This window comes from Coenobita brevimanus, chromosome 98, assembly GCF_032717465.1.
Source record: "Coenobita brevimanus isolate Jiangsu-jjx chromosome 98, ASM3271746v2, whole genome shotgun sequence".
NCBI classification, from domain to species: Eukaryota; Metazoa; Arthropoda; class Malacostraca; order Decapoda; family Coenobitidae; genus Coenobita; species Coenobita brevimanus.
In genome coordinates, this window is record NC_137051.1 from 20,565,118 (window position 1) to 20,584,908 (window position 19,791).

The window sequence follows — 19,791 nt, forward strand, 5'->3', positions numbered from 1 at the left end:
CCATTATTCCATCACTCAATTTTAACAACTCAATTTCCTTCCTTTCCATTACCACCCTCCCACCCCCTCCCCCTCCCCCTCTGCTTCTCTCTTCTCAGTTCCTTCCCTCCCTCTTTTCTCCCCTCTCCCCATCCGTTTATTTGCCCCTCTTCTTTCACCTCTCCCTCGCCTTCTCCCCTCCCTGCCCCTCATCATTCCACCCTCTCATTTTCATCCACTCAGTCCCCCTCCTCCAGCACTCTCCACTTTTCAATTCACACACCAACGCCTCATTTCTCTCCCCCCCCCCCCGTCTCTCTCTCTCTCTCTCTCTCTCCCATCCATTTTTCATTAACCTAACTTTTCCTCCTTATCACTCCCCACCTCTTCGAAGATTTACTCACTCTTTCTCCTTCGTGTTTCTCTTATTCTTTCCTCCATTCTCCTTTCTCTCTTCTTCCCTTCCACCCTCCTGCCATCCACCCTCCCTCCATTTCCTGCCTCTTCTCGCATACACTCTTCTCATCTTTTATCTTCCTCCTCTTCCTCTTCCACCTTTCTCTTTATTCAGTTTCCACCTTCTCCTCCCATTCCCTACCTCCTCTCAGATACACTCTTCCTCTTGCATTTTCCATTCACCCTTCTTCCTTCCTCAATTCTCTCTCTTCTTCCACCCTCTTATCCATTCAAGTTCCGTCACTGCAATTCATCTCTCAAACTCTTTTTACCTTTTTTTTCAAACTCCTCTTCCATTCATAATCTTCCTCCTCCACTCCCACTCTTTCCTTCGCTTAACCTCTCCCTCTCCCCTCAACCTTTCCATCTCATTCCTCCCCTTTCCCATCCTCCTCCTATCTCCCTCTTACTCTTCCTCTTCCTCTTTTTTCCTCCCCTTTCTCATTCTCCCTCCTATCTCCCTCTTGCCCTTCATCTCTCTCTCTTCCTCTTCTCTCCTCCACTTTCACATACTCCCTCCCATACCTCTTCCTCTTCCTCTCTCTCCTATCTCCCTCCTCTTCCCTCCCTCTCCCCCCGATCCAAGAGGCACACGTATAGTCAAAAGTTTCTTAATTAATCAACAACTCGCCCCGTCACTTACCTGCCTCTCCTCCACCTAATTAAACACCTGAATTATTCACTGCGATACCAGGTCCCCCTCTCCCCTACTCCAGGATTGAGCCGGCCTTCATTCTTTTTTTTTTTCTTTTTATTTTTTATACTCTGGTGCTGATCGAACAGTGAAAAATGAGAGAGAGAGAGAGAGAGAGAGAGAGAGAGAGAGAGAGAGAGGTTGTTTAGACTGGTTTACACTGTTTTGCAATTCTACACTTAGACAAAAAAAAAAATGCTAAGATAACAAGGATGGAGATTCCTTTTTTTTTTTTTTTTTTTTTTTTTTTACATTTTGACGTTGATTGCACGGTAAAAAAATGAGCGAGAGCGTCTTTATACACCTAATCTCTCGTGTTATGCAATTCCACACTTTAGGGATGAAAAATGCCACGGAGAACAGATATGATTTTTTTTTTTTCACTTTTTTTTAATCCTTGGAGTTGATCGAACGGTAAAAAATTAGTTACAGTTAATGAGAGTGGTTTGTTAATATTCTCAGTCTCAAAAGTTATGCAATTCTTCAATTACAAGATGAAAAATTCCAGGATTACAAGAATGGATTTTTTTTTTTTTTTTCGGAGTTGATTGGATGGTGAAAAGTGAGTGAGAGAGGCTTGTATAAACTAATGTTATGCAATCCTACACTTACGAGACGAAAAATGCCCCTGGGAACAAAGATGGAGATTCCCACTTCCTCCCTCCTTTATCTTCATTTTTTTTACACTCTGAAGCTGATCGGAGGGTGAAAAATGAGTGAGAAGATCTTGTTTACACTCTCACGTTATGCAATGCTACACTTATGAGATGAAAAATGCCCCGGAAACAAGGATGAGGACTGATTAAAAAATGGGGGAGGGAGGGAGGGAGGAAGGGACGTAGAAGCGACGAAGAGGAAGGTAAACACGGGGAAAAAATGGCTTTGTTTTGATTCCGTTTTCTTTGGTGAGCTGTTTATTCGGACGGACTCAACTAAAACCCGTCCGTTTGCCCAACACTCCACACCCATCACCGCCCAGCCTCCGGAATCCGGCGATATTAGAGAACCTTTTACCTATTTTTTTTTCTTTACCTCGAACGCGCCTCATTAATGGGATTTGGCATACGTCATTGTGTGTTCCAGGACGAGAGAGATTGCGAAGTCAATTTTCAGGGATTCGGACGGGTGGAGTGCTTTTCCAGGCCAATATCATCCGCATGGTTTCGTTCTTGACTTACACTCCTGTTGCTATCTAGGACATAAAATTTCGCAGACATAAAGAAATGAACATAACGCATTAAAATGAGTGTGCAGAGAGCAGGAAATTCAATTCAGTACATAAATAAATTAATTAAAATTTTTCTGTATATTTATGGATATATGAAGCTAGACCTGACAACAACAAGCACTTTCACACCTTGAAAAAGCCCCAGGATATGAGGTCACTGAAAGAAGCCCTCTGACTTCCCAGTACTGATTTCCAGGCCAAGGTGGCTGCTGCATAATGTGAGACTCGTTCTCGCACGTTCCTATGTTCTTGAATTTGATGTTTTTATTTCTCTGCACTCTAGTTAAGGCTATAATGCCAGTTCTCTCTCTCTCTCTCTCTCTCTCTCTCATATATATATATATATATATATATATATATATATTAGATATATAGATAACATATATATATATATATATATATATATATATATATATATATATATATTAGATATATAGATAACTATATAATTATAATTTTATTATTATTATTATTATTATTAGTACTACTACTACTGCAACTACTACTACTACTTACTATTACTACTACAACAACAACAACAACTACTACTACTACTAATAATAATAATAATAATAATTATAATAATAATTACTACTATTACCACTGTCAGTTTTTGCTGCTATTTGTATTTTTCCTTTCATTATGGTGCTTACTTCTCGAGGTCAAAAAAGGCTGCCAATTAGTGAAACATTTACCATGCACTTAACTCTGTGGTCGCACACTAATAATGTACTCAAGCAAAACCTCAAAAAACACTGCTTACACACACACACACACACACACACACACACAATTCTTGACCAACCATGCACATACACACACACATTCTTGACCAACCACGCGCGCACGCACGCACGCACGCACACACACACACACACACACACACACACACACACACACACACACACACACACACACACACACACACACAGGAAAACCCACATAATCCCCACAACCACTCAGCACTCTCCCATTTTCCCACTCCCTCACAACTGACCACTCGCATTCTGACCTCTAATTGGGCAGTTAACGAGCCCGTCCATTGCCCTGCCCAAACAAGCACTTCCCCTCCGACCTCTCCACAATAATTTCCTCCCACTCTCTTGCAGTTCCCTGCCTGTCGCCGTAAATTCTCCTTCGACAAGCCTTATTTTTCGTTTCCTCCGCAAGGCCACCAAGTTTGAAAGCAAAAAACCCAAGCAAGTTCAGTGGCGATGCTTTGATTAGGGGTCCGACAGTTCCTATGGGTTTAAAGAATTATGCTAGTTACTCCTCATTAATATTTTCCGTGCTCATTTTCTACAATTAATTTTAATACAAGGAATTCGACAATTCTCAAGGGTTTATAAGTTTATGCTAGTCACCCCTCATTAGGATTTTTGGTGCTCATTTTCTGTACTTGATTTTAATAAAAGGGGTCCGACTGCTCTTACAGGTTTAAAGATTTATGCTAACTGCCCCTCATTAAAAACACTGAATGACCATTTTCTGCACTTGATTTTAATATAAGGGATCAAACATTTCTTGTGGGTTTAATTATTTGTGACAGTTATTCCTCAGTAATGATATTCGCTGCTAATTTTCTGTACCTGATAGTAATAGGGGTCAGACGGTTCATATAGCTCTAAATATTTATGCTGTACTCCTCATTATTGATAAGAAAATTGTTCTGAACTTTACATTTATTGTAAGGGTTTCTTTCCATTCTTCGTAGTTCCCAATCAATCAAGGATAATTCTCCTTCAGTGCCCCTTTTTATAATTTATTTACTGTATTTATGTTATTTTTAGAAACACCATCTTTGAAGGCACATTTTCAGCTTGGCATACCTCCTTCATTGGTGCCCACCTATCCCTTAACCGATCTCAATATTTAAACTAATTAGCCTTTCACTAATGTCACTTGGTTTAAATCTTTGTGCACTATGGGACACAGAAATATCGGTGCACAATATGCGTGAAACATTTGGGGCCACAGAACGAAGGTCACTGAAATATGAGTTGGTAGCCCTAATGTCGGGAGATGTCATACATCGCCACCTAACAATATCCTCTCGCAAACTTACGGCAAATGCTATGTTTATATAAAGACATTTTTCATACACAATGAGGCGTTGGCAATGTATCATGGGAGACAAATATATAGTGCGTAAAGAGGTTCACATTTAAGCTTACGCATACCTACATCAACAGTTACTCGAATGTTTTCGGTAGGCATCGGACCCCCTCGGCACCGATACTTTGTGACCCTTAGTATTTCCTGACACGGTACATTACGGATACGCGTTGTCCTACAGTCCGTACGAGGTTAAAAAGATAGACTAGTTACCCTTCATTACTCATAACCATAGCTCATTTTTCTTTAATTCATACATACTGCTTGTGTGTGTGTGTGTGTGTGTGTGTGTGTGTGTGTGTGTGTGTGTGTGTGTGTGTTAATATCACGGGTCCTATAGCTCTTGGTATAAAGTTAGGTCTGTAACCATGATATTCACGACTAAGTTTTCTTTATTAATATCTTTCTACATCTGCCCTCTGATATAAAAACTTGGACAGATTTTATGGGTTAAGTATTATCCTGACCCCATAAATGACATTCGGTGATCTGTTTTCCATACTTTATTATTATTAATATTATTATTCGGGACTTAATTTCTAATGCAAAGGGTCGGAGAGTTATTAAGGGTTTAAAGATTTATGTTAGTAAGACTCAAATTTACGATATACGAACCTCATTTACCTGTACTAATTATTAACTTTCAGCCCTTTATTTTTTATCTAGAGGGGCCTACAATTTATAGGGAAGTATAGATTTATGTTAGGTACCCCTCATAAACAATACAGGCTTAATACGCTTTGGTTGATCCGTACTCCGCTTTCTATATTTATTTTTATTCACGGGGTCCGACAGTTATTATGGGCTTAAAGGTATATGCTAGTTACCCCTACTAGTGGTATTAGGAGCTCAATACTCTTTACCTTATCCCCGTTATTTATTTATTTATCTACTTACTTATATATCTGTGTTTTTGCTTTTACCTGTTGCACCTCATTTGCCATTTTGTCCTGGAACTGATGTCCCTCTTATCTTTCAGTCCAATATGTCTTACAGCTATTAAAAAAAAAAAAAAAAAAAATCAGTTACCCATATTAACGAGTCTCAAAGATGCGTTTTCTTTGATTTACCAATACTGCGTTTTCTGCATAATATTTTGTTTTCTGCTTTGTTTCTGGCGGATTTTTGCACCTCATCAATTTTTCGCCCAGAATTTTAAGGATTATCTGTACTATGCTAATTTCGGGCGCTAATTACCCCTCCAGCTCTACGCTATTGATCACGTGAGAGTATTTTTTATTTGCATTTCGCCTCATTAGTCCTAATTAACTTGCTTTTTCGTTCTTCCCCTCTCACCCACCCATTAATAACCCAGCTCTTGAAATGCGCGGGGGAGTTACGGGAATCATTACCGTCTGTCTGTTGTTTTCGTGGATTTATTCTTGTTTGTTCTGCTGTTTGCTTGGTTTATTTTGGTAGATTCACTAATTTTTTCTTGGCTGTTACGACGTCTTATTAAAATTTTTGTACTGTATCTATGTATTTATATTTATGTTCTATTTGCTTCAGTCATCACATTACATTTTTTTTTTTCAACACAGACATTTTAACTTCGTCGAGTGCCCTAGTAGTGGAAGGACAGACGAATATTGTATCTATGTACTACAGTTTTGATTTTTCCCCTAACCTACATAATAATAATAATAATAATAATGACAATGTCTACGAATTAAAAAAAAAAAAATAAGACCTTACCGTACTGAAGGAGTCAATACTGCAGTTAAATCTTCAACTTCGAGTGCTCCAAGTTTCCTGACAAAACATCCAATTCTTTCTTTGCAGTTTTTTTCAAGCGTTATTTCACTTTCGATTAAACTGATTATTTCACAAATTTACTGCAAGAATTAAGACTTTATGAAATACGGCGACTTTAACTTTGTGCTCTTTTCTATCCTAATCTTGCAACCTCCGATTACTTTTACTCAACTTATGGGAGATTTTTTAGGGGATTTTTTTTTCTTTGGAGATTTAGGGGATTTGGGTAATTTTGAGGGGATTAAGGGGATTTAGGGGATTTTTAGGGAATTTGGATTTTTTTTAGGGGATTTTTAAGGGATTTTTAGGGGAGATCTTTTGTATCCTAATCCTGCAATCTCCTATTAATTCCATTCATTTTAAGGGAGATTTTTCAGGCTGGAGGGGTTAGAGGTGGCTTAATAACCCCTCCACTGCCAGAGGTCCTTGCTAAGCTGAGGACAATCGTCTGGAAGCAGCAAGAACACAATAATAATTCCGTCTCCAGGCTGAAACTGATGATGATGACGATGGTGATGATGATGATGATGATGATGATGATGATGACGGTGATAAAGACGAACTATTTTTAAATCTTATCTCCATTATCATTTTTCCCTGAGTAAAAAAAAAAGTCATTTAATTCCATTGCTTTCGTCTTTTCTCCCGTCTTGTTAGAGGGGCTTTTTCGAGACTAGGGAGGTTCCAAAACAGAATTAAAAATAACAAGCCGCCCATAAGGCCTCATCCACAAACACATAAACCCACACCTTCAAAAACATGGAGGTAAAAAATAAAGTCAAAGGCAAAAGGAGAGGCGAGGCGGGGGAGATGGGTGGTAGGGAGGGAGAAGGGTGGGGAGAAAGGGGAACGGGAAGGGAGAGGGGTGGGAAGAGGAGGGGAATAGAGGGACAAGAAGCAGAGTGGGGCGAGGGGGGAGCCTTGGAAGAAGGGGTGGAAACAGAGGGGTAGTGTGCAGGGGTTGAGGGATGAAAGGAGGCGGGGAACAGGGGGCAGATGGATGGGTTGGCTGGCAAGGGGGATAGAGAGGAATTAGGGGAAGGGGGGAAGCGACAGGGGGAGTTAGTGGTAGGAACGACGGGAGGAGGGGGTGGGCATGATAAGAGAAAGGGACTGAGATGGGGAAAAGAGAGTGGGTTAGGGGGTCACAGAGACGGGAAGGCGGAGTACATGAGGAAGAGGAGGACAAGACGGACGGGGCATGAGGAGGAGAGGAAGGAGGAGGGGAAGAGCAAGGGAGGCAGGAGAGCGCAAACGGAGAACGGCAGAAGAGGACAAGAGGGAGGAAGACAGAAGGAAAGGGCAAGAGGGAGGTAAGGGTTAGGGCAAGGGCAAGACGGTTGGGTAGGGGGTAGGGTCGTGGATGCAGCCTGACCCTCCAAAAACCAGATCTCCCATATTTTGGCTGGGGAGGCGTGAACATTGTGCGGCTTCTCATTGGCTGCCCCGGCATCCAATAGAAGGCGGGGTGGAGGAAAATACAGAAGAAAAGGGCACGTCACAATTTATGGACCGGCGGTGGGAGAGTGGGAGTACAGTGTGTGTGTGTGTGTGTGTGTGTGTGTGTGTGTGTGTGTGTGTGTGTGTGTGTGTGTGTGTGTGTGTGTGTGTGTGTGTGTGTGTGTGTGTGTGTGTGTGTGTGTGTGTGTGTGTGTGAGAGAGAGAGAGAGAGTGAGAGTGGGCATTTGCGTTGGCCCAGCGGGTGGCGGACTCTAGCGGCGGTGATGGGAGTTACGATGGTCGCTTCTGTTGACTCAAATATTGGGTGACAACGAAGGCAGTGAGGGTGAGGGAGGAGGGGAAGAAGAGAGATGTGGGAGGGGGAAATGGGGTGAGGGAGCGGGGAGGGAGGGGGGAAATGAGGGAGAGAGATGACGGGAGGGAAAACAACGGCGGCAATGATTGAGGGAGCGGGAAGCGGGGTGGAGGGAGAAGGGTGTAAGGAAGAAGGCAGGGATGTTAGGAGGTGGATGAGAAACGGAGAGGAAAGTGAGGTGGGGAGTTTGAGGGAAGGAAGGGGAGGACGAGGAGAAAGAGAAAGGAGAGAGAGAAAAAAGGAGTAATAACAGTTGCACTGGGTGTATAAGAGGGAAATGGAGTGGAGGGATAGGACAGGTAAAGCGGCGGGGAGGGAACAGACGGAAGAGAAGGGAGGGGTGAATGAAACTGAGGGGATGATGTAGGGGAAGCGAGGGGAGAGGACAGGTGGGAAGGAAAGAAGGGACAGAAGGAGGGAGAAATGGGACAAGGAAGAGGAAACAGAATGAGGACGGAACAGGAAGAAAGAGGGAAGGATAAGGACGAAAACGTGTAAGAGGAAGAAATGGGGGCAGAGCAGAAGGGTGAGGCTGAGGGATACGTGGGAGGGGGAAAGGGGTGATGGAACAGAAGGAATAAGGTGTGGAGTGGGCAGGAGGAAGAAGGGGGAGGAGGTAGAAACAGGAGGAGCTTGGGAATAAGAGGGAGTGGAGAGATAAAGGTAAAAGAAACGTGGGAGGAGGAGAGAAAATAGTAGGGTCAGGGAGAGGAAGTGAGTGTGGGGTGGAAGGGGTGTGCGGTAATGGGCTAGGAGAGGAGAAAACAAGTGATGCAGAGGAGGAGGGAGAGAGGGAGGAGAGGGGAGAGAAAGTGAGAGGGTGAATTGTGAGTTGAGGGAGTAAGACGGAGAGGGTGACGTGGGAGAGCGGAAGTAGCAGGGAGAGAAAGGAGGAGGAAGGATGAAGATGGAAAATGGGTGGGAGAAGAGAGTGGGGGGAGGGGTAGTGGGGGGAGATACACAGCAGGGGGAAAGGAAAAGCGGGAGAGGAGAGGGGGGAAAGAGGGAAAAGTTAATGGGAGAGTGAAGAACTAAGTGACAAAGAATGAGTGGGCGATACGGCAAGTGTGACAGACAGATATAAGAGAGGGTACAGAGAAATGGGGAGAGGGAAAGACACGAGAGCGTGATAAAGGGGAGAATGATGGAGTCAGAAAGGGTTATGGGAAATGGAGAGAAAGGTAGTGGGTGAGAGACACAAGGGGATACTGGAAGAGGAGCGATGGAGGGAGAGAAGAGTATTGAAGCGGGAGAGGAGTGGTGAGGCGAGAGACGAGTGGTGGCGGGTGAGAAGAGTGAGTGAGAGGGGAGTGATGGTGGAGGGGAACTCGGAGTGGTGAAGGAAACAAAGAGTGATGGAGGGATAGAGGAGTGGTAGAGGGGGAGAAGGAAGAGGCTAAAGGAAGGGTGGTGGAGGAGAGTAAAAGTCAAAGGGAGGGAGGGTGAGGGGAAGAGAGTGAAGGTGAGGGAAGGAGATGAAAGAGAGGTGAATGGAAAGGAATTTTGAAAGCGAAAGCCAGGAAGAATAAAAAACGGGCAAAAAAAAAAAAAACAAATACCTGAATGATAAACAGTATCAATATGCATATGCTTGCACAGGTATTTATGGACGAGTATACTAGATTTACATAAATATATATAAAGATATATAACACGCCAGTATTATATTACGTGTGTATACAGACATGCATACTATATAATATTTATGCATAGATAGATAGATAGATAGACAGATAGATAGATCTATATCTATCTATCTATCTATCTATCTATATATATATATATATATATATATATATATATATATACATACATACAGAGAGAGAGAGAGAGAGAGAGAAACTGGAGTGGATAGTAATTGGAGGAACGAGAAGCTGAGGGTGAGGGAGAGGGAGAGGGCAGCCTCGAGGAGGGGAAGAAGGAAAATAAAATCGGTTCCCATACACCTGCAAAATATTGACTCACCCAGGCCGACTCCCCAAGCCCTTCAGACTTCCTCCAGCCTCACCCACACCTGCAGACACACACATCTAACCTCCATGATTTTTACTCTCTCTCTCTCTCTCTCTCTCTCGCTTCCCTCTTGTATAATTTCCCAAACATACCCCATTCATTTTCCCCATTCTTCCCCAGCCACTTCCACATCTCATCACTCTTGAATAACCTCATCCTCATCCTTATCATTTCTTAACTCATTCTCTCTCCACTCCTATCTTCCCCATCCTTCACCCACCACCCTCATCTTTCACTTCCATCCCCACTTCACAACCCAAATCCATCATCACTCCACCTGTTATTTCTCTCTTCTTTCCAGCCTGTCCACATCCTCTGCACTTTCCACACATCTAACTCCGCTGCTCCCTTTCCCATCCTTCACCTTCATCCTTCAGTCCTCATTCCCACAACATCACTCCATCTTGCCTTCCCTACTTCCTACATTTTCCACATCTGTACCTCCACCATCCATTCTCCATCCTTCCTCCACCATCTCTCTCCACGCCTCCATATTTCAATTTTCGACGTCCTCATTCCCATCCGTCCTCCTTAACCTCTGTAGCATTCTCCTCTCTCTCCCAGCTCTCCATTACCTCTACCCATCTTCCACTAACCTGTCTATTCCCCTCTTTCACTTTATCCTTACTCCTTTTTATCCCACATCCTTTGCACAATTCTCCACACTCCCAACTCTGCTATCCTTCTCTCAATCCCTTTTTCCTATCCACTCATCCTTCCTTCAGTATTCCTAATTCCCCACTCCAATGCTTTATCCCTCATCCCTTCTCTACATTCCACTTCTCCATATACCAATTTCTATCACCCCCATCCCCATTTTTCTACTTTTGTACACCTCCATCCATCCTTCCCTCAATATTTTACATCCTCCACTCCACCCTCCTCCCCATCCACCCTCCCCACTACCACCCCCACCATCCTCAGGCCAAGTAAGCGAGCCCTGGGGAATACTAAACCCCTTCCTCCTTGACCCCTACCCCCTGCCACCCCTCTCGTCTCCCTCCTCCTTTGATCCACTTTTTCCCTCCCCCTACCTCTGCTCACTTTTCCATCCCACCATTTCCCTTACCCTCACTTGCTTTCCTCTACCATCCTCAACTTCCCCTCCCTCCCTCCTCCCTCCCCCTTCTGCTCCTTCCCCTCACTATCCTCTACATTTCCCCTCCCCCATTTCCCCCTCGTCCCCCTTTCCTCATTATCTATCCACCACCTCCTTCCTCCCACCAACAACCCTCCTCTCCCTTTTCCTCTCCCAGCTCTCCCGTTCCTCCATCTCCTCCCAGTCTCACCTACTCCCTTTCTCCCTCCGTTCTTTCTTTTCATACCTATTGCCCCAACTCCCTGCCCACAGCCATTACTCCCCTCCCTTCCCTTCTTCCCCCTCCCCTCACTATCCCCTCTCTCTCCATCTATCCAAAACTCTCCTTTCCTCTCCCTCTCTCTCATCTATCCCTCCATCTCCTTGCTCCTCCTCCCACTCCTCCGTCTTCCATCCCTCCACCTCCTTCCTCCCCTCCCTCTCCCTCCCTCCCATCTTCCGCTGATCAAGACACACTGCCAGTAAACTCCAGGATATAAATATGGTCAGGAATTGGGATTAAAGGCTCCACTTATCCCCACTTAAACCATCGAGGGAGCTTTAAAAATGTAACGCGGGAGGGTCCTGTGAAATATTTTAGGCTTGCCTTTAAAACTGACTCAAAAGGAAAACGGGGAAAAATATGGCTCATTTTTTCTTTACTTATTTTGTTTTTTACTTTACACTTTTTTCTCTCTTTTTATATTTCTCGTCCTGAAAAAAAAAAAAAATGAGATTATAAGTTCATTTTTTTTCACATTATTTTCTTCCTTTTTTCGTCTTTCCTGTCCTTGCTTTTTCTTCCTTAATAATCAGCAAATATTCCTTGTCAAATCCATCATCGTTTTCCATCCTCTTCGCTGTCTTCTCTATCACACTTTCTCGTTATCCATCCCATCACATCCTTCAACATCCTTCACCATAATTTTTTTTTTACATAGTCATCTACATCATCATCTATTTTATGCCTCCATCCTTTATCCACGTCCACCTTCGTCGTCCTCTCTTCTCCATCCCTCGTCATCCTCTTCCAGTCTGATGTTTCTCTTTTATATTTTTCATCTTCCCTTTTACAACAATCATCTTCACCATTCTACATCCTTTTTCATTTAAATTCTCTCTCTCCCTCTTTCTCTCTCTCTCTTCCATCCTTTCCCATGATTTTTTTTTCCTCTTCCATCCTGTTCCTTCTACTTATTATTCCCCTTCTCGCTTACCACCATCCCTTATCATCAAACCCACACAAAGCTAATAAAAACCCACAAACTATCATCGTAAAACAGAAAAAATGGAACTCAGTGTAACATTTATAAACCTCCAATTCCTATGCACACTACCCAATTTCATCATTACATGTCAAATATTCTTGCCTGAAATTCGAGCCTATTGATCTCAAGGTCTGAATAGTATTAAAAAAAAAAAAAAAAAAAAAAAAAAAAAAAGTTTGGATAATTTTTCAAGAAAGTAATAAGCAAATGAGGAAAAGTACCACACTTAAAGCAAACCTTTTTATTCAACCACCTACACCCAGGTAGCCAAGTACGTAGGGAGGTAGGTAGGTAGGTATGTAGGTAGGTAGGTAGGTAGGTAGGTAGGTTGACAGATACAGATACGAGTAGAGAGACAGACAGATAGTCCGATAGATAGACAGATGGCTAGATTCACAGATAGGTAGGTAGGTAGGTGAGTAGACAAGGAGGTAAATACGAAAACAATCGACAGAACGACTGATGAAGGAGGCTGGTAGATAAAACGATCCACTGATATGTAAACTCAGAATAACCACAATGAATAAATGTAAATGAGTCAACGTGTATGAAGTCAATAACATACAGCGCAACAAAAAAAAGAAAAAGACAATAAGACAGAGAAAATTAAAAAAAGGAAAAAAAGAGAAAATACAATAAAAAGGGGGAAAAAGAAAGAAAAAAAAGGAAAGGAAAAATGAAGAAAAGAAAAAAAAAAGGAAACGGAAAATACAGACGAGGGAAAAGAGAAAAATCGTCTCTTAGTGGAGGAATACTTGTTGACAGAAACGTCCAATCACGGCTCTCTAAAATTCAAAAAAGGAAAAAAAAAAAGGAATTCGTGGGCCTGGCTACGTGGGGCGCCGCAGTGTCTTAGCCAATCACCGCCGCGCATTAAACAAACAAGATGGCAGCCAAGCACCTCAGGATCGTGTCAATAGTGGGAAGATAAATAAAAAAATAAATAAATAAACTGTAATAGACTGATTCACATTTTATGGAATGATAAGACTGACAATTCATGGAGCTACAGGGGCACGAAAAAGAGAGAGATATTTTGATACACAGAAGACACGAAATTAAATAAAACAAAAAACATAACTACACAAAATATATATTATACAATTTGATATATAAAAATGCGATCTTATAGGCAAAAATATTCTTTTAACACCTTCACTATAAAAATTCGTCCTTAAGCTTAGCAAACAGAATAGAAAAAAAAAAATAAAATAAAACAGAAAGAAGGAAATATGAAATAAAAAGTCACTGTACACAAAGGTTAATGGAGAGTCTCTAATACTGTCTGGAAGTAGCAAGACTAAAATAAATTAATGCGTTGTCGTACTAAAGGATATAAGAGAAAAAAATAAAGAGGAAAATATATACCCGGTTGGAAAAACATGCTTCGTTCGTGAACTGAAACTCTGCTTGTTCGTTTCCGTATTCTTTTTTTTCTTGCCTTCCTTCTTGTCTGTTCCGCTCTCATTTTTTCTTGTATCTGCTCCTGTCTTTTCATTTTTCCTCTCTCTCTCTCTCTCTCTCTCTCTCCTTTCTTCCATCATTTATAATTCCATAACATTGTCCTTTTTTTTCCTGGTTTCTCTCTCTCTCTCTCTCTCCTCTTTTTTCTCTATCTCCTACTTCAACCGCACCAAAAGAGGATGCAAATTGGACACGACTGGGTACAAAGATAGAAAAACTCTTAGGATTCCGCCAGCCACGTTTCACTTCCTCGCACACACTGTACTGGAAGGAGAAAACGATATAGTGTGAGAAACAGGAGGGAAATGAGTGAGGAAGGGAAGATGACCAAAAAATAGAAATAGGAAGGAAAATGGGAGAAGAAGGAATGGAGATGAAAGATATAAAATGGGTGGAATAGTAGACAAATTGGTTAAAAGAAGGTGGAGATGGTGAGACACGATGGGGATATGGGAAAAAATGAAATGGGGAAAAAGGTATGAATAAAATATTGGTAAGAAATGGGTGGATGTGGAAGGAAGATTAGGATTAATGAGGGAAAAGAAGAGACAGTGAAGGAAAAAATCAAGAACTGAGTAAATAAGGGTGAGGCAAATAGAAAAGCAGGGGATGAAAGAACGATGATGAGAAATGGGTGAGGTGGGAGACTGGAATAATGGTGAAGGCGGTGGGAATGATGGAGGATGAGAATCGGGCACTGCGTGGCTGAAGATGAAGATGTGAGAAAGGGGAAATGGGTGGTGCAAAAGGGCAATGAGGAGCAATGATGGTAATGAGGAAGAGGGGATGGACAAGGCAGAATCACGGGTATATGTGAGAAAAAGTAAATGCATTGAGTGCATGAGATTATTTAGAGGAGAAATTCACTGGCCTTAAGAGGGAATACTAAAGGAATGGGAAAGATTAAACAAAATCATTCTTTCGCAAGATGCTTAAGATGCTGAGATCAACAGTTTATCGAGGTTGGTCTGTTAAAAAAAAAAAAGATAATGATAATAAGCGATGGAAGTTACCATTTAGATAAAGAATATCAATCGCCTGAAAACAGTGCTAAAGTAAAATCATCACCATCATCATCATCATCATCATCATCATCATCTTTTTCTTCTACTTTTTCTTCTTCTTCATCATCATCGTTATCATCTTCATCATCATCATCATCACCATCATCATCATTATCATCATCATCAATACACCTTCCGTAACAAGAACGCACTTGCGATTCATTTACAGTAGGTTAACAACAGATTTGTTTAAACAACTGCAGAAATCCCAGCAATCGTCCGCCTAAACACCATCCCAATTAACCTTGTCACCGCACGGACGCACTCAAATCCCCCATCTTGGCTAACACCGGACGATTTTACACACTGGAGCGAAGTTGTGGGCGTGAGAGGGTGATCCAAAGCCGGCCGGATCATAAAACCTGGCTCTTGGACTCATAAACACGATCATCAATAAGCCACTCACAGGTAAGGGTTAGTCAAGAGAGATTTAAACCAGGCAGTCGCAGGAGGAGAAGGGGGAGGGAGGGGCCGAAGTGGGAGGGAGGGAGAGGCGAGGTAATGGGAGGAAGGGAAGGGGTGTATGTGTGGCGAAGGAAGTGAGGGTGTGGGAGACTGAGAAAGGAAAGTAGGGGATAAGGTGTGGGGAATGATAGGAAGGGTAGTGACGTGGGTAGGGAGGATGAGAGGAGGTGGAGGAGTGGGTGGGGAAGAAGGAAAGCAGCGGGGGTGTCGGGGAACAAGGAAGGGGTTGGGAAGGGGGAGGAGGAGGAGCAATCGAGCTGTGAGCTAGTAAAACGGAAGTGAGAGAGAGAGAGAGAGAGAGAGAGAGAGAGAGAGAGGGAAGAGAAGTCAAGACAGTAAGGAGGGAGGAAAGAGGGGAGAGGAGGGAGGGGAAGAATTGAGAGACAGAGAGGGGGGGATGGAGGTAAGGAGCAATTGAGGTGTGAATCAGCACAGCGGAGGTGGAGGACGGAGAGAGAGGGAAGGAGAGAAGGGGAAAAGAAAGGGGGAGGCAATAGAAAGGAAGGTGAGTGTTGGAGGGAAGGGAAGGGTGTGTGTGTGTGAGAGGTACCAGAAGGAGAGGCCAAAAAAAAAAGTACCCCCCCCCCCGGACCCCAAACTCTCACCCCACCCACCGCCGCCTTTACGAACGAGCGAAGTTAGGCTGGACTTTTATGTGTAATAATTTGTGAAAGTTTTAATGACACGGAGAGCAGGTGGGTTCCGACACCACTCAGCCCGCTACCAACCCAGATCTGTTGGCTGCCACTCACGCCGGGAAAAAAGGCGAATCATCCACTCTATACGTACTGCGGGCCAATCCACTAGAAGATTAAGAAAGTGAGAGAGAGAGAGAGAAAAAAAAAAAGAAAGTGAGAGAGGTGGAGGTGGGCGAGGCGTTGGAGAAATGGAGAATGTGGGAAGTATGAAGGATGAACAGAAATATAAAGATGATAAGATTAGGGAAAAAGTGAATGAAGCAATCCAGACGTACTACAGACCAATCCACTGGGAGGTAGGGAAAGGGAGAGAATAAGAAAAGTGAGTGACGGAGGTAAGGAAGAAGTGCTCGTCCAGTTCAGAAAGGAAAGAGGGAGGGATAGATGAATGTGCGTAGGATTAGAATAAAAATAATAAAGCCAGAGAGAGAGAGAGAGAGAGAGAGAGAGAGAGGAGGAGGAGGAGGAGGAGGAGGAGGAGGAGGAGGAGGAGGAGGAGAAGAAGAAGGAGGAGGAGGAGGAGGAGGAGGAGGAGGAGGAGAAGAAGAAGAAGAAGAAGAAGAAGAAGAACAACAACAACAACAACAACAACAACAACAACAACAACAACAACAAGGAAGGATGGGTGAAACAGTAAGGGATGAAGGACAGTAAGATAACGAGAAGGTATGAACTGAGGGAGAAGAAACTGAGGGAGAAGAAACTAAGTGAGGAAGGAGTAAGAGAGGAAAAGTCTAGGATGCAGACTGCGAGAGGATGAACTGGGGGGACGGAGGAATGTATGAGAGATGAAGAGGAAAAATCAAAAAGCGAGTGAATGAATGAATGAAGTCAATAAATGAATGAATGATCGGAATATTGTGGGCGGTGAGACTGTCAGGGCCGTGTGCCGCCAGAAATCAAAGGCCTGGAAAATCAATGAAACGCAGAATAAACACATCATAAAAAAACAACATATAACCATTCAATAAAAAATACACAAAATAAAATCCATTAAAACAAAAAACACTCAGCGTAATAAAGGAGTCCGGCTTCATGCACAAGGGAGAAAATAAAGCGAGAATAAAGTTAAATCTGTATCAAGACAATCCACAGAGGAAAAAAATAAGGCGGTTAGGAAGAATATATTGAGGAGGATGAGCTGGAGGGATGAAGGCAAGTAGGAAAGATGAAGCAAGAGAGATAACATTAAAACGAGGTAAATAAAAAAAAAAAGAAGCACCCATCCTTTACCCATTTAAGCCGGTCCACGGAGTAAGTGGGATTAGCAGCTGAAAAGAAGGAATGGAGGTAAGAAGAGATTGTAGGACAGAAAGAGGGACGAACAAGGGATAAAAATGAGAGGGATGAAGGATAGGATGAAAAGAGGAGAGACAGAGAAAGAGAAAATGAAAGGGTCTATAAATACTTGGGGCAATTCACTGTAAGCGAGGAAAATGAGAGGAAGAGGAGGAGGAGAGGAGGTAAGGAATGATTTTGGGATGGAAAGGAGGAAGGGAAGGTGGATACTGTGATTGACGAACTAGAGATGGATGTAAAATGCAGGGGACGGGGAACTATCGCCTCAATACAATCCACTGAGAGAATAAGAATTAGTTCACAAAGAGGTAAATGAGGTAAAAATAAACTACAGTATATAAAACGGAAAGGAAAGAGGAAACTGTGAGGGACGAAGGAAAGGATGAAAAATGAGGAGACGGGCAAAAAAAAGAGAGGATATCTATGCACCTGAGGCAACCCATCATGAAGGAGGAAAGAGAAAGGTGTTGAAGGAAGGAAGGAAGGAAGGTGAGAGGGAAGGGAGGGATGAAGTAAAATTAGGGGGGAAAAGGAAAGGCTGAAAGTTTGTGTGGAAGAGGGAAAAAATCATCCACTCCATTAAATTCAGTTACAGACAAGAATACTGCTCCACTTTTGAGTCGAACAGTAATGAAACCCTTATATAAAAATCTGAAAAAGGCTGTTGGACTTAGAAGATGGCAGTACTGAATTTCGAAAGCCACTGATCGCTGTCTACCTTTTTTTTTTTTTTAATCGAAATGAAGTGGATCGATATTTATGTTCGCAGGAGTAGTTGAGGCAAATCCACTGACAGACGGAAGGGAGGGGCGAGAAAGAGGAGATGGGCGTAAAAAGGGGGATGGAAAAGAGGAAACAGAGGATGAAGGATGGAGAAAACTACAGACGAAAGATATTATGACTGTGCAAAGACGGAAAGAGGAAATCAAATCCCCATTCAAGCGTACAGAGAAAAATAATTTACTGTGAGAGAAGGAAGCGAGATGCAAGAATGGAGGAAATAATGGACAGGAGGAAATAATGTACCGCAGAAAATAATGGACAGAAGGAAATAATAGACAGCAGAAAATAATGGACAGGAGGAAGTAATGGATAGGGGGAAATAATGGACAGGAGGAAATAATGGACAGCAGAAAATAATTGACACAAGGAAATAATAGACAGCAGAAAATAATGGACAGGAGGAAGTAATGGATAGGAGGAAATAATGGACAGACGGAAATAATGGACTGTTTACAGCCAATCAACCGGTTTCATTTTACCCCCTTTGATGCGTAAGGGACTGAGGCTAGGCTATCGTAATTCAGTGCAGTGAAAGGCAGATGACCAGACTACGTCCTTCTTAGCAATACATAGAGATAAAATAAAATAAAAAACTTCAGTCACCTCTTTGGAGATTGAACCTCTACGTCACTTCGACCGGGGCGTTTTAAGACAACAAAGGGAAGGATGGGGGAAACAACCGGATGTCTGGGAAAGAATGAAAAATGAAGAGACGGAAAAACAGGAAAAGTCATCATCGACCCTATATGCGTTTGAGGCGATACACTTTGAGGGACGAAGGTGAAAGGTGTGGGCAAAAAGACGTGCGTGAGAAAGTATTGTGTGATGGTGGGAAGAAAGAGGTAGGCGGGAAAAAATTGTGTGATGGCGAAAAGAGGGAAGGTTAAGAACAAACTGTGTGATGGAAAAGGGAGAGAATGGAAAGAATGAGATGGGCCGAGGCATGAATGAAAGACGGTGTGGTGGAAATGAGAGAAACATTCAGTCTACAGGTACTTCAGGCAGTCGACTGAGGGAGATCGAAGGGAAAGGTGACGAGGGTGAAGCATTGACAAGAAGGAAGGAAGAAAGAAAGAATGAAAACAGAAAGAAAGGCGGGAGAAAGCATAAATAACGGTGGGAAGGAAAGAAGAAATAAATACTGAACAGCCAGAGCAGAGAAAGAGACAGGAAATAATAAAGGATGGAAGAGAGAATGAATATTGGATAAATAGTAAGGAGTGTTGATAAAAGGAGGGACGACAGACACACAAGAAACAGAGGATGGAAGGAAGAAAGAAGAAATACGGGACACAGAGTAAGGAATGTTGATTAAAGGAGAGGAGATGAAGGTAAGACAAACAGGTGACGGAAGAGAGAAAGACTGATAACAGAAAGAATAAAGACTGACAACAGTACATATTAAGGACGGATGAAGAAAGGCGAGAAGATGGAAGGAACAGGAAAAGGTAAGAAAAGGAAGAAAGAGACAAAGGAATGAGGAAAAAAGAAATACTGGTACAAAAAATAAGGAATGTTGATAAAAGGAAGAAGGATGAAGAGAGTAGGAACAATATGATGGAGAAGTCCTGCACCCACTTGAGACAATTCACGCTGATGGAAACACGGAAGGAGAG